The 10,810-nt window shown below is 45.3% G+C and overlaps 1 long non-coding RNA gene across 1 annotated transcript; it reads right to left on the reverse strand.

The window, feature by feature from the left end:
* Positions 1-9,031: 9,031 nt before the first annotated feature.
* LOC144168088 (uncharacterized) lies at positions 9,032-10,133 on the reverse strand. The gene is made up of 5 exons (XR_013322159.1): positions 10,020-10,133; positions 9,855-9,956; positions 9,708-9,786; positions 9,565-9,623; positions 9,032-9,458 (listed from the first exon to the last, which is right to left on the reverse strand). It is a non-coding gene; the product is annotated as an uncharacterized LOC144168088 (long non-coding RNA).
* Between the last annotated feature and the right edge of the window lie 677 nt (positions 10,134-10,810).

Here is a 10,810-nt window from a genome sequence, read left to right on the forward strand (position 1 = left end):
AGTCGACATGTTTCCCTTCAAGTTAGATCTGAACTTTTTTGCGGTTTTGATTTTATCCCTTTGCGTTTTAGCAACGGGTTGACGAAGAGATGGAATGCTTTAATATTCCTATAGGGGCAGAAATTAACGCCTCTGGAGGCTAAAACCCAACAAACCAAATTGGGTTGACAGACGGACGGTTTGATGGATGGATGGATGGATGGACGGATGGAGGATGGATGGTAGGGCTGAGTATCGATTAAAAATTTTAATGCAAGTAACTGTATTAAAACCGCAAACAAGAACTGCGAAGCCTGGAACTGTTGGTTTAGTAGCTTAGTCGGACATAGCCATCTAAGTGTCTGGAATGTCATAAAAGCTCTACGCTTCGAGGTTTCATCAGTATCGGTGAAAATTGCACTAGAAGCCGTGGAAGCTTCACCAAAGAAGCGCACAGCGTCGCCCCAGGTCTAGGACATTTCGTTGCTGGACATTACAGTGCAGGACGTTTCGGTGCGGACAATTTGGTGTACGGACATTTCGGTGGACGGACATATCGGTGTACGGACGTTTCGGTGCAGGGAATTTCGATCCTTGCGCGAACATTTCGGCGACCGTATTATCGGGTGCTTGTTTGTTTGAAACAGCCGTTATATTTTTATTTTTGCTTAACATGGGTTTTGGACAACAATCTAGGGCAGCGACTGCATTTTAATATTGATGCAGTGTTCGCGATTTTTTTTGCCAGGTATTTTTAGAAACTGAACATTTGTGTATTTTTCTTTAATACCTACTTCAGGGAGCATCGGTTTTGCAGCCAGGTGATTGAATTCTTTTGCACATTTTTTTTATTTACGACAAGACGTTATTTATATTCGCTCTTTTCTGGGGCATGCTAATCAGCAAAGACAATTACTCGATGTTTACGATGGCTAACGCATTCTCTGCGTTATTTTTTCTAAATAAAATACTTTACAAACATTCGGTTGCCCCTAAAAATGCAGACAATCTTATGAATGGTTTATTTAGGCTGCGCTGTCACGTTTAAAGGAATTTGAAGACACTGTTCTCGCCAGCTGTTTTTTTTTTTAATGGACAAGTCCAGGATATTGTCGCGGAGGAAGAACGGGACTTTTGAAAACAGCTGCAGGTTCTATATCTCATCAATGCTGATCAAGCGCGTACAGGTTGTGCGTACAAATACCACCAATTCTGTTCGGTCAAACCAACCTCCGTTTTAGCTTTACATGCTTACTCTCATTTCCTTTTAATTCTCCCAGCCTCCCGCCCCCTCCCCCTCCGTCTGTCTGTAAGTTTTAACCTTCCCAGATTTCTTTTTCAGTAATATTATGTTCAATTTCCCGTGTCAATCTTACAGGCAAAGCGGCCATCACTTTCTCCAAAGAGTCACCGCATTGATGGAAGAAAAAGCGATACATTCGGCGTGAGCTCACACAACCTCTGTAGTGCACAAGAAAAAGCCACCCGAAAAGCCCCTGAAGACACAATGACCAGGATCGTTGGCGCCTGTCGCCCCCATTGAGGAACAAGCTCGATGGCTGCATTACACTGTAGCTGCATTCTTCCGCGCGTCGCGGCCACACGGAAGGCGCCCCTCTCCAGGAATCGCTGTCTTTCCTTTCAGTCGCCCCACCTGCAATTAACTCTTCAAGTCGCCATATCATGTACACCGCAGACATTCCTCCTTTTCTTCCATTGTAAGAGGGGAAAATTTTGAATAGGCTGGTTTTGCGAAAGCCGCGACAGTCGTATTCACTTTTTCGATGCCCAGTTTGCACTTTGAAGAAGCACAAGTGACACCCCCCTCTCTCTACCAAAGGGGCTGGTTATACCCGGCAGTGCTTAGCCTGTCCCCCCATAGAGAAATAAAAAATTTCTTTCTCTATGGTCCCCCCCCCCCCCCCCCCCCTGCCCCACTAATCAGCGCCGCGCCGCCGCCGATCCGGTGACCCTCGCACCGATCACACGCCGCCGCCGAAGGTGGGAACACCGGCGCGCCGCCGCCGGCGATTTCTGACCGGCGCACAGGTCTACTCCCTCTCTACCGAAATATCGGGTTTCCTGAAAATCACCTAGCCTGTCCTAAATGGGCACGATCACGTACGTTTGACGACATCGTAAATTTTGGAGCACACGAACACAACACACACGGAAAATGCCACAGTAACTCACGACAGATATCCGGCGCATTTTTTGGCCACGCTTGTAACGACAGGGATCACGGCAAGTTGAAGCGAACGAACGAAAACTCGCTGTCACTGCGACGCACCATTGCTAGCTGATGGGGCTCTAGATTATTCACGTATAGACTCCTGCAGCGACACGAATCTGGACACTTGCAAGTCGAGTACGGAGCAGTATCAAAGTATTTGCCTCGCGTTGTGATACCGAAACAACACCGTGTATAACTATGACTGTGATTATAGGCCTCGTGCGCTGGTATGGTGGCGCCACTGAATTTGAGCCAGCGGCGCCCCCTGTCGATCCGCGCCGCATCTTTTGCGCGTACCTTCCTTCACCGGTCCGCGTATCCCGTGCGGAGGGCCAGCGTGACTACGCGAAGCGAGCCGTGCGTGAACTGTTCTGCTGCTTCGAATAAATAGGAAGCCCTGAGAAATACTAAAAAATAAAGGCTACTTCACCTGCGGAAAAAAAAAAAAACAGACGCCAGCAACCATGTCTTCGGCATCAATGCAGAAATTCAGGCCGAAACAGGGCCCCCTATATAGCTCTGAAACATGGTGCGATTCAAATGAATAGTTTAAAATGCAAGTGCGGCTAGAAGTAAGCAAAAAATATGCAATGTGAATTTTAATCCGTCAGCATTTTTTTGGCAATACCCCAGAGCCCAATCTTTGTAATGCCTGGCATTTGCACAATAACGCACAATGGGAGATCGAAGTTAACGCGTCGTAATAGTGTAACTGTAGACCATTTGTCGGGTGAAGTACAGGAAAAAAGAATAAAAATGAACTTGCTATATCCAGAAGTCTGCCTATTCACTACAATCACACGATTAATAAAACAAAATTATAAAGAACCTGGAAATGCAACCCTAACAACAGAAAAAATTCTTAATACGCACCAAATCCCAAACGCCTTGCATTCCCACAAAAGGGCATAACTACTAAAACATTTGTCGTATAATAACGTAAATGTATGTTATTTGTGTAAGAAAAACTAAAAATACTAATGGAGCTAGAAATGAACTAATGGAACAAAAGAAACCAATCCGCCGCACTCACCTGTTTATTGATTCCAAAATAACAGAAACCAGAAAAGCAAACAAAATTACGAAAAAATCAGACAAGCGCAAATCTCGCCGCAATTAAAAGCCTCAAGTTGAACAGAAGTGGCATAGGAATCCATACACACGTACAATGCTCTAAATTTCTAGAATTTTGTTGATATTTCATGTACATAATCCCTTGCTTCGTTTCTGTGCTCGTCGGCAAACCCAAAGCGCTTTTTTTTTTCGAGGAAGCTGCTGGAAGGCTGTCTGCCGCGGCTGGGGCTTACACACGGCGAAGGCGATTTTACATCAGTAGCCACGACAGCCGAGCAGAAATTGTCCACGAAGTTGCCGTGTGCGTGGGATAAGCCATCTGTGCGCCCAACGCAAGACACAAAGTAGCAAATAAAACGCTTATTTAAATGTTAGCCAGACGAGCGCTATTGAAACTGTCGAACATCGAAATTAGTGTACACGTCACCGGAAAAACGTGCCCGCACAAATTCGTGATGTGAAATTCGGTTTTGCTGACGTTCCTGCGTGCGAGGGCAGCCACAAAACTGTAGAGCCAACATATGCTCTGACAGACGCTGTTGACGAAGAAAGGCTGGAACCAAGCGTTGAGGTGATCATATGACTTCTCGGAGCGCAGCCTGCGCTCTCCTTAATACCATTCGCATAAAAACCAACATAATTTATTCATCGGTGATGTTCCAGACTTGTTTTTGTAACTGTTGAGCCATCGGTAAACATAAAAGTAAGCAGAATTGCTTATTTTTCGCCCGTAAAGGCGCCGTTCTGTGATACCTCCGCCGCTGGGGGCGGCTGACCGCGCCGGCCCCGTACGCACAAAATATGCCGACGCGGCTGCCAGGAGGCGCTGCCTGTTCCGCTCAAGTAGCAGCGCACCAGCCCTATATGCGCAACCAGGCATGTACGTTGGTAACTGAGGTATGTTTTGAAATGCTGATGTTTTGCCATCTGGCCCTTTTATCACGTTTTAATAGCGGTCGGTAGTACGGCTCATCTTTCGCCCCAAAAATAGAAGAATTATGCAGAACTGGGGCTTATTTTGCTGAGGCAATCGAATAAAATACAAAGCAAACACGTGCGCGCTCCGTGCTTGTTGACGAAAAGTCGGCAATGCTGATGAAAAGTGTCGTGTCAGCTCATAGGAACCCCAAAACTTGGAAAGCGATGTGCAGAGCACGCTTGACGCTCCTTTGGGGTGGGATGTATGCAGAAACGGAAATGTTATTATTCATTTTTTTGCGTTAGGCTTAAAACACGTGTGTTTACTCAGCGCCCCCAGTACCAGAGGCGATAGTTTATTTTTTCACCTAATAGCTAGGAATGAAGGCGGTATTCTGTACACTGTTTATACCTCTCGAAATTACGATGCACGGCGACCACTGAAGGTCATCAGCTTCAAAATGAGTCAAGGAAGGTTAAACTGAACAAAGCAAACTCGATCATCCTGTCCAGACGCTTTTTGAATTTGTAAAAAGCTTGCATTGCACACCGCTAAGACGAGGGAGGACGGGGGGAGGCTAGGTTGGTGAGTTGCAGTGTCATTACTAATACATTATAAGCGTCGCGAGCGATGAGCGAGCGATAGCTTCCGATCGATGCATTCGTGCACGAAGCGAAGCCGACTTTCTGGAAATCGGTGGGAGCGGTGGTTGTTGTATGCTACCAACTGTCCCTGTTCTCGGTTCATTCGATGTCCAAACTATTTAGGAGTCACTGGCTCTCCTTTCATCTAAAAATGGCTCCGTCTGGGAGTCCAGGCACCAGGTCAAACAAGCATCTGAACGACGTGGGTCCAAATTGGAACTAGTTTTGTTTTATATGGTCCCAGCAGATAGGTTTTGCTGGGGGATAACACCTGGCCTCTTAATTTTACAAATATTAGCTTTAGGAATTGTCATTCTCAGACAAAGCAGCCTAACTTTTTTACCAGCATTGTTAGCATATTTGCATTTTTTATTTCCCATATTCATTAGAAGTAATTCCAAACACTAGTTGATATTACGTTCCAGCCAGTTTGAGTTCAAACAGAAGGCACCGTTGCAGCGCTTACGCAATAGGCAATTAAACAGCATTTGCGCACCTTGATTGTACTGTTAAACTTGCTCCACTTTCGTCAGAGTTTTTTTTTTATTGTGAATGATGCGGTCCCACAGCTGCAACCACTTGTGAAGGACCATGTCTAGGGCCATAACAATTGTATGATGAACTAGGTAGTAAAGATAAGAAATTGTAATATACAAAGGATAAAAAAAGGCAGGAAGTTAAGAAACATCTTTAGTTGGTGTGAGGTATACTACTACTCATTAACTTGGGGATCATAATTGAAGAGCAGGATCATGATGCTACGCTCATTTGGTGAACAGTGGTGTTTAACAATGATTTATCGTGTGATGAGTGGGATTCCCTTCTCAGCATCAAATAGGAAGAATCTGAGCCAGTTAATTGTTACATGTTGAATTCTACGACAGTCAGCCTGAAGACTCAGACAAAAGGAGAAAAAACAGAGCCGTGCACGGTGTTGCATGGTGCATATCATCCCTTCATTTCCTTGCCTTTTGTTTGTTATTCGAGGCTGACCATTGAAGAGTTGAACTGCTCCTCATGATGGACTTTGCATTTTACCCAACTCCTTGCTAGTATGATCAAGGAAGGAATTGAGGAGCAGGATCTTGCTTTTTGTGGTAAACAATGGTGCTTCGTCTTGTTCCTCACTTATGTGAAGAGTGGAATTCTCTTGATATTGCTCATCGGTAGCGTGAAGAACAGAATGAGCAGAGAGATCATGACCCTTCTCTTATGAGGCACAGAAATCATTCGGTGTGGAGTGCAATACTCATGTAAAGAATGGGATGATGCCCCTTCTGATTTGGTACCAAGAGATACATGCGGATGTAGAGGCATAAATTTAACCTTTTGATAAGTACGATACCCAGAAATGCTTCAGCATCACAAGAGAAAAGAAAAAAACAGCCTAAAGTTGTGCATGCTGCATTGAGACTAGGCGTTTCAGCTTCTTCGACTGTTTCAGCTGTCGATAGCTGTGTGAGAAGGCGTTGTTTTTTTAACCGGCAAACGATTTCACGGGGGAAGTTCCAGAATCAGCTGTATTGACTTGAAAGGATGTGAAAAACAGATGGGAAGATTCCTGTCTACGTGGCCAAAACTGGATTTCCTTTCACTTCTGTACTTGTTCATCCCTATACGGTGAAAGGGAGCCAAGCAAGAAAGCCATTCATTGATGGCTTAAGGGGTGCGTGACCCTTCTCGTAGACAGCAGTCATGGACAAAGTCTCCTCACAGTTCAAGATTCAGAAAGAAAAGAAATGCACGTAAAATGCATGTCCAATAACTTGAGGAAGAAAGCATCACATACTTGTGACATGAACAAAAATTAGAAGTCAATGTGCCTTCTTGTAGTTCCTGTTCCCTCACTTTCACTCCTATAAAATAAAGTTTTGATTTGATAATTGAACTCAAGAAGCTCTAGTCAAAGAGCGTATATAGGTGTTTTACAACGCATATGTTGTATGTTTTATTGTCTGAGCACACCTAGAAGCAAACATCCAGCTTCAGTACTGCTTTTACGCTTGAAGGCACAGTAGACTCCCAATAATACGAAGTCCACAGGGACCACAATTCAATCGAACAAAATGCAGCTGAACAGCATTGTCATTAGTCCGCAACTCGTTCTCTTTTTCATTTCGTTCAGAATCTTGACTTTTGTTGTGAAGTCGAGCTTATATGTCATGGGTTGTCGTGATAGTGCAGACTTATCGCTAAAATCAAAGCCTCAAATGTTCACCTAACTGCTCACACAGTGCTGTGAGAAACAAAGAAGGTTGAGGGCCTCACAAGAGATGTGAACATTGGCGCGAGTCTGAACTAGCCTGCTGCTATATCAGCAGTGCACTACCTTAGTTGTGATGGCACCGACATCAGTAGAGAACAATTAGGGCGCTGTTTCGACACTTGAAAATGGTTTTATATCGAGAAATGACAGTCACCTTGATGTTTCTATTAAATATAACTTCCAATTAACTAATATAATGGGTTCTAGCTTCAAATTACCAAGCAATTTCTTCCATTGAATTGCATGTAAAATTGCCGGAACCAGCACATTACTTCCAATTAAGTGACTTCAAGTTAGTGAGAGCCTACTGTACTGTCAGTGACAAGATATGTCAGCCTGGGCGTTCTGTATCACCCAAAACTCCTTTTACTTGTTCAATAATTACAGCAGAACTGGAGAATTGTGTTTCAGTATGCATCAACATTATCTTTGTTAAAAGTACCATCCAACAGCAGGCAGTGCTCAACCGTGAATGTTCAAGAAAGCCAATTTGTGATACCGCAAAAAATTTCCATTGATTTGATTGATTGAAGGGTTTAATGCGCCGACGCAACACAGGCGATGAGGCATGCCGTAGTGAAGGGCTCCGGATTAATTTTGACCACCTGGGGATTTTGAACGTGCGCTGAAATATCGTGCACACGGGCATTTTTGCTTTTTGCCTCCATCAGAAAAGCGGCGGCGGCGGCCGGGAATCGAACCCATGACCTCGTGCTCAGCTGCGCAACGCCTTAGCCACTGCGGCGGGTAAATTTCCATTGATGCTTAGCATTCACTTCTTATCGCATTTGGACAGTGGAGCCAGTGAATGTGCCAGGTTGGCCTTTTCGGAGTGTGCAAGATAACATTAATCTGCCCTTGTTGGGGCACGGTGCCTGGCAATGTGCCAGCAGGAATGAAAACACAACACATGAAGGAGGGTGTCTACTACTCAGTGTTAAAAACTAATGACAACAAAAAAAGAGGTGTGAGGTTATAGGGGCAGATGCAAGCATTTTGGCTAGAAATGCTCCTCTGCAGTTATTAGCATACTCAGTCATGCATCTTTGTATCTGATGGCAGGTCATTTAATGGCAAGCTTCCCAAAAAGACTCGTTATAACACGAAGCTTGCAAATTTCATGTCAAACAGTGCTATGAAACATTGCCAATTCTGCATTCATCACAGATGGCTAAATTAACTCCAAGGATTTGTGTTTAAGTCGTCAATGCAACAACCACATGCTATGAGCTTGTGTGGCATGCGCTTTGCACGATCAGGTACGTGTTGCGACTGAAGTACCGCTAGGTTGTGTGCACCAAGATGTTTTAGGTTCGACATGTTCAATGACAACCTCTTATTAAACAAGAATTTAAATAAAAGGGGGGGGGGGGGGGGCTTGCCAGCTACGTTTTTGTGCTCTGTTCGGGACACCACAGGGACTAGGTGAAGTTGCAAGCCACCCAGTGATTGCATTATTGCAGTGGGGCATCTGGTTTCATTTGATAGCTCTGCCATAATGCTAGCATGAAGTTCACACGATAACAGCATGCCTGCCTCCATCCTTCTGTGCCAGAATAAAGTGCAGCTGGTATTATTTTTCCCTGACATGTTTATCCCACATAGAGCTGGCCGGGGGCTATGGGATAGAAACGGAAGCGCAATAGCTAGTTTGTTGATAAGATTAAATTAGGCAAAAAAAAAAGCATTGCAGCAGCTCATAAGTTCTTGTGGGAGTGAACTGCCTCTTTTGATGGTCATAATTATATGTGGAACATATAAACGTCCAGTGGGGCTCATCATACCACGAAGGAAAGACCACAGATAAGCACTTGACAGATTTATTGTTCTCAAGTACACCAAACAAGCAAACACAAAAATTCATTCCGACTCTTATCATGCCAATTCTCGTGAAACGCAATTATTTTTACTCGACGGACAAAAAGCAAATTTTTGTTCTGTGAACGCGTCAAAAGGAGGTGCCACTTTACGTAAATCACCGGCTTTTATCTGCCTGCTACCTAGCTTGAAATTGTTGCAGATTTTCTTCAGGTTCAAATTTTGCCACGCTGGACGACGACACGGCAGAATTTTCTGTGGTCACGCCAAACAAAAGTGCCACTTTGCCTAAATCGCCAGTTTTCAGCCTGCTTTCCAGAATTTTGTTGCGCGTAATACCAGTTGCTGGGGTGATAGCCGTACTCCAGGTGGCACCTTGAAAGGGAAGGAAAGCAATAAAACAAAAACAATATTGTGTACACACAGGAGAGTTTCCAGCAGCGCGGGCTGCTGTGTGGCTTAACTTGGTTTTCGGATTTTTGCGGTCCTTTGCTGGGGCTGCTCGGGGAACGCCACGTGCTATACCTTGAAAAGAAGAATTATCACCGCCACCAGCTCCACGCAAAAAAAAAAAAAAAAAAACGTCGTTCACAATGCCATGGTCAGTTTGCAGCAGCATAGCGTGCCTTACCTTGGTTTTTAGATTTTTGCGGTCCCCTGCAGCCGCCGATGGAACGCCACGTGCTGCACCTTGAAAAGAACAAAAGATAACGGCCACCAGCTTCACGCGCGTCCATTTTTTAGCAGATCGCTGCTGCGCAGGCTTTACTTTACCTCCGTCCTTGCGGCTCAGGCTCAGCGCGCGAAAACCATCACGGCGTGCCATGGCCAGGGGTGGCACGTTTTGCTGCAGCTGAAAAAAAAAAAAAAGGCAAAACACATGAAAGCAAAACCCTTTCGACGGGAATATGTACTGCTTACCTGGAGATTGTTGCGTTTCCGGCAGAACCATAATTTCATTCCGATGGGCTTTCGCGCCAAAAAAGGGGCACTGGCGAGCAGCACGTCGTGCACCTGCTGCAGCTGGAAAAAATAAAAAATAAGAAAGGGGGCAAAACCCTTTTGCCGGGAATATGTACTGCTTACCTTGAGATTGTTGTGCGTTTCCTGCAGAACCACGATTTCGTTCCGACGGCCGATGACAAAGCAATTTTCGCGCCAAAAAAGTGGGCACCGGCGAGCTGCACGTCGTGCACCCGCCCGCCGCAAGCACCGGAGCCGATGAACCGGCAGGCTCGGCCGGTCGGCCGCGGCCGCAGCGCGGTGGCGCCGGTGGCGCCGCCGTACGGCCAGGGACCTTTCTGGGGACCTTTTTTCAGGGGGGTAAAGCGAGCTCCGAGAACGTACGAATCGTGGGCGCTGACATGATACAATTTTCATGGTTGCCAGATCAATTGTATTCAGTCTTCTAAAAAGTTGTTCCGTAATTATTTGACTAAACCAAAAAACTGAAGCAAAATAGTTACAAATAATCGCTTCAGTAATTAAAACTAGCTTTATAAAAAACTTCTAGTGTAACTAATCTCTTATTAGCGGAGAAAGAGTAAGTGTGTAGTTCAGTTTTGGTTTCGATTTTCTTTAAGTGTGCTAGGAAGTGGCGAGGCCCTTGCGCCTGACTGCATAGTGTGTGTGCAGTCTTCAGCTCAGATCTGCATGCGTGCAAAACGTGTACAACTGGTACAACTTGGATGCACGCGCTGAGCAAGTGCCTCCCCGGGCGCTTGCGAGGCTGTCATTCTTTCTTCACGTTAAGCACCCTATCTATCGACGCCGGAACAGCGATTCTGATCTGACCTTGACTACCGCAAGTTCACTACAGGCTACGGAGTGGCAGCCGGCGATCGTTCCCGTTGGAAGAGAAATAAAAGGAGCTTTTA

This window comes from Haemaphysalis longicornis, unplaced genomic scaffold (assembly GCF_048455015.1).
Source record: "Haemaphysalis longicornis isolate Haplotype H1 unplaced genomic scaffold, Haemaphysalis longicornis Haplotype H1 scaffold_1, whole genome shotgun sequence".
NCBI lineage: Eukaryota > Metazoa > Arthropoda > Arachnida > Ixodida > Ixodidae > Haemaphysalis > Haemaphysalis longicornis.